This window comes from Pediculus humanus, genomic scaffold (assembly GCF_000006295.1).
Source record: "Pediculus humanus corporis 1103172108310 genomic scaffold, whole genome shotgun sequence".
Classification (NCBI taxonomy): domain Eukaryota; kingdom Metazoa; phylum Arthropoda; class Insecta; order Psocodea; family Pediculidae; genus Pediculus; species Pediculus humanus.
In genome coordinates this window covers 756740-762437 of record NW_002987879.1, presented here as the reverse complement: position 1 = coordinate 762437, position 5698 = coordinate 756740, and positions in this window count along the sequence as shown.

Below are 5698 nucleotides of genomic sequence, written 5' to 3'. Positions count from 1 at the left end.
AATAATAATAATAAGTATTTGGGTGTCGCACAATTAATAAATACACAAACAATATAAAAAAAAATCATTATTATTATTTTGTCAAGTCATCATTGTAATAAAGCTGAATGGCAGGAATGTAACAATTTTCCGGCATACCCAATTCTCCGAATTTACGTCTTTCGTCGTAAATTTCATTTTCTTCCAGAGTTTTCCTCATGTTCAATTTTTCACCTTCGAATTTAAACGTGTAACTTTTTATGTGTGAATTCCTTGGCAAAAGTCTTTCGAGAATTTGATAAAGATTTTCTTCTGCTGCCACCTTTCCAGATGTGCGAGAGAAAAAAAAAACAGTTTCGTTAAATATTAAAAGAATTGTTCAATTTTCTTTTTTATTGTATGTAATTAATTTACTTACCCACGCCAAACTGTTCCTGTGGAATTCTGGAACAGCCGTGTTTATGATTTTCAACGGCTTAGAATTTTTCGATAGTAATCCCACGACGTGTTTGTTATTCCGCCACCAGATTCCTTTATGATTTCCCCAAGAAAAATATCGTTGTCGTTATCGTTATCGAAACAATGGATCCATTCGTGTCCACATTGTTGTGCACGTTCTGCGCGAATTCTCCGTGTTTGACCGCCCGTCGGGGATCTGTCCAAGACAGATTTGTCACCTTGTGCATCTGAACCCAGGTGAAAAAACTATAACAAAATTATTATTATTATTTTTTTTTTTTCTTGTAATCAAATTGAAATCGGATAATTATATTTTTTAAAATATACATATATATTTTTGGTTTACGTGGAGACAATTGACGGGCGAGTGACCGTGTGCCGAGACGCCGCAAAGGGCAGTTGCTATCGCCAACATTGCAAATTCTATCACATTCCGGTGGCTCTGCCTTCTGCAGGAGAGATCGCACGTCATTCAAGAGGTTCGTGATCTTCGTTAAAACATTCGTCGTCGACGGCAAATACTCTTCGTGTGGTAAACTCCTGCCTGAAAAAATAAGGTATAAGGTCAGAGAATTATATTTTTAAAAAATTGTGATAATGTTTATGTGTAACGAAAGAAGAAGAAGGAGAAGAAGAAGGAGAAGAAAAAGTGTGATTTTTCATTTTTTTATTTGTTAAGTAAAATGTAGAGCACACACCCACACAGATACCAAAATTTTTCATTGACGTACTACGTCATTTGTTATAAAAGTTGTAAGAGAGAGAGCGAGAGAGAGAAAGGATTTGAAACAGAAAACCGGAAATAAATAAATATATAAATTATATGTCTATACATAAAAATGTAGTCATAAAGGCATAGTTTACTTTAATATGCTGCCACAAAATCAGACCATAAATTCAGACGTTATATTCTTGACAACTGACTAATTTAAATGATACCATTCAAGAAAAACGACAGGAGATAGCCAGTAGAAAAGGAAGAATTGTCTTTCACCATGATAATGCCAAACATCTTCAGCCATGACAACGAGACCAACACTAAATTGGACCAGTTTTTTCCTATTAAAAAATAAAGAAGTTTAAAAATTAAGGTTATTAATAATGAACATAATACAATAGATGAAAATGAATAATTTTACATAATTAATAATATTAATTAATTTTTTTTTACCATAATCAATCCAATACTTACCAAATTCAAATGCGAAATTCCATTGAAAAATAATTAAAAAATAAATGTATTGAATTTTAATGGGTAAAATAAAAAAAAAAAAAAGAAAAATGGCGACGTCAGTTTTTCTTGAATAGAAATGTCAATTTGAAATCTAATCAATTTAAAAAAAAAAATTTTAAATTATACATTAAAATCAAACCTTTTGTTTTGATTTCATTTATGTGGAAAAGTCTCTTTTGTTCTTAAAAAAAAAAAAAACAATGAAAACAACAAAATCTGTCAAGTTTTGTGGGTTTTATCTTAGGAAAACAAAAACGAATCAGAGTTTAGAAAATGAATTTCAAAATAATAAATAAATAATAATCAAAATTAAAAATACATCAAATTAAAATATATATATTTCATTACCATCGTAACAAATTTCAAATTTAATTTAAATCATATTGAAAATACATAAAAATGTTACTTAAAACACAAAAAAAATTTGTTTTCACTTAAATTTTTGTCAGCCATGTTCGAATTGTTCGGAAAAACAAAATACACAGACGGAAAAACAAACAAAGCGATGACAGCGATATCAAACGGTAAAATAATTAACTAAATTTCAGAAAGCCAACAAACATTTTCTTTTTGTCGCCGATACGTGCTGCCAACATTTAATTTAAACAGATTTTTAAAACTTTATAATAATAAGCAACACGATATAAAATATTTAAAATAAATAATAACTACTTAATATTTTATTAACGCCATATTGTTTTAATTTTTTTTCTTTTCTCATAAATTTACCACTCACTACACACTCATATATATTTATATAATTATTAGGTAAGTATAATTTTAATAAAAATAACGTATAAATTTTTCCTTTAAAAGTTTATAAATAGCATAAAATATATATAATATTAATAATAATAATTTTAAAACATAGCAAATAAGTATCAAATATTAATGTAGTTATTATAAATCATAAATATATATATATATATATATATATATATGTATAAAATTATTATTTTAGTTGTTTAACAATTAATAAGTTTAATAATACAAATGCATTAATAATTATATAAGATTAACATTTATAATTTTTTTTAAAATTTTTATTATTATTACATCAATTAATAAAGTTTCTAATTCGAAAATTTAATTTTTTCATTGTATTAATATACATTAATAATGATAATCATTTCTCCTTTAAAATAAAAAAAAAAAAAAAAAAAAAAAAAGAGTGGGATCTGTCCATTTGGCGCTTAAAAAAAAACTTTTGTTAAATCACATCAATTACTTATTTAACTAATTTTATTTGTATTATTATTATTATTATTATTATTATTATTACTATTATTATTAATTTCAGGATAATAAGTAGCGCTGTTAAAAAAATCACGTTGCCAAAATCGATTTGAATAAAAATTTGTAAAAAATAAATTAAAAAATTAAATTAAATTTCTCAATTAAGGCCACTTTTATGTATGTAAATAATTTTTATTTAAATAAAAAAAACCGTTAATTTTCGATTCGTTAATAAAAAAATAAAAAATTTTATAAATAATAATAATAGTCATAAAAATAATAATAATAAAAACAATTAATATAAAATAAATGCGACAATAGAACAAAAAAACGTTTTACTCTTTTTTTCCATTTCCATGTGATTTTTATTTATTTTTTGATAAATTGAAAATAAATTGAAATTTTTTTTTTTTTTTAATTCAAAAAAGAGAAATTTAAATTAAAAAAAAAAAGAAAATGTTAATATAGTAAACATTGAAAATTTTAAACACATATATATATAATAAGCGATTATTTAATATTTATTTAAAATAATTTAAAAAATTCTTAATTATACACGTGTCATTAGACATTAATAAAATTTCGAATTCACGTGGCAGCGTAAAAAAAAAAAAAAAAATTACGAAAAACGACGACGACGACAATGAAGTTCATTGAAACTTTTTCAAATCGTGAATGAAGGAAAATTTTTATTATTCATTCATTTCCGGTTGAAAGTCATCATTCGCTCATAGCAAAATTTTTATCAAAAAAATCATCTGGAAAAATTTAAATTTGAAATTTATTTTTCGAAAAAAAAAAAAAATGGATAAAAAATTTTATAAAAATTCCTTACGTCAATTTTTTTTTTTTTTTTTTCCTAAATTACACGTGTCCCCATCACGTTCTTTCCTACACGTGTGTGTCCACGTTCTTGCCCATTCACGTGTCTTCTTTTTTTTTTTTTTTTTTATAAATAAAACACAAAATGATAACTCTACCTGGAAAAAAAACGAAAAAAAAAAAATAATAATCTTATTAAACTGTTACAATTTTATAACGTGTCATTAGATAAATTAATTAAAATTTTCTTACGTCACAATTCGTATTTTATCCAGTGAAAAAAAATTTTATTAAAAAAAAAAAGTACTCACCCAAAAAAAAAAATTCCTTCCACGTGTGTTCCTGAATTCTCCATGATTATTATTATTATTATTATTATTATTATTATTATTATTATTATTATTATTATTATTATTTAAAGTTTTCGTTTTTAAAGAAAAAAAAAAAGAAGAAAAGAAAGAAAGAAAATTCATTTGAAAGTTTTAAATTAATAGATTTGAATTTCCGGTGACAAGAACTTGAAACCTTTTGCGCAAACAAAGCCGTCAAACAAAAGTTTTTATTAAGTAACTTATCATTATTATTATTATTATTATTATTAACATTAAATCTTATTAAAGTTTTTGAAATTGACGAAACAATATAATTTTAAATTACCTTTAAGAAGGTTTTCTTTTTTTTTTATAATCGAGTTCGAGTTCGAGTTGTCAGATATCGAATGTCAAATACCACACAATTCATTATGGAAGATGGAAAACAAACAAAATAATAATAATAATAATAATAATAATAATAATAATAAGCAATACCTAAAAAGAATAAATGCCGAAGATATTAATAAGAAGAGCACGCACAATTGGCTACGACGTGGAAAACTTAAAATAGAAACAGAAGCGTTTATTACAGCGGCTCAAGATCAGGCATTGCGGACCCATAACTATGAAAAAGTAATTCTCAAAGTCCGCCAAGATGACAAGTGCCGAATTTGCCAATCACAATCGGAAACCATCGATCATTTAATTTCCGGTTGTCCGATACTGGCAAAACATGAATACTTAGAAAGGCACAATAAAATATGTCAATATCTCCATTGGAATATATGCCGAGAATATGGAATGGATGGATTACCCAAGGAGTGGTACAACCACATTCCAAGCCCGGTCACGACAGTAGGCCCATGCACAGTTCTATATGATCAACAAATCCACACTGATAGAACTGTGCCAGCTAACAAACCGGATATCATACTCAGGCATAATGGGGAAAAATGGTGTAAGTTAATTGAGGTATCCGTGCCGGCAGAAAAAAACACCACAGCCAAAGAAGCAGACAAAAGGCTGAAATACAGAAATTTGGAAATTGAAATAACCAGGATGTGGGGAACAAAAACTGAAACGATTCCGGTCATCGTGGGAGCATTGGGAGCCATGCCACATTCACTAAAAGGAAATTTAAAGAAGATTATGAAGAACCTAAAAGAAGAAACCATCCAGGAAATCGCACTATGTGGGACGGCCCACATTCTTCGGAAAATATTATAAATAGCACCACCGATATTCGAGTATTTGTCCCTAAGGAATCGGGTAGAAACCTGGGATAAATATTTAAAAACCCCGACAAATAAGAGCCTTGTCGTGTTTAATAGTGGACATAATAATAATAATAATAATAATAATAATAATAATAATAATAATAATAATAATAATAATAATAATAATAATAATAATAATAATAATAATAATAATAATAATAATAATAATAATAATAATAATAATAATAATAATAATAATAATAATAATAATAATAATAATAATAATAATAATAATAATAATAATAATAATAATAATAATAATAATAATAATAATAATAATAATAATAATAATAATATATATGATATATATAGTATAGTATATATATAATATATAATATATATATATATATATATATATATATATATATCTATATATA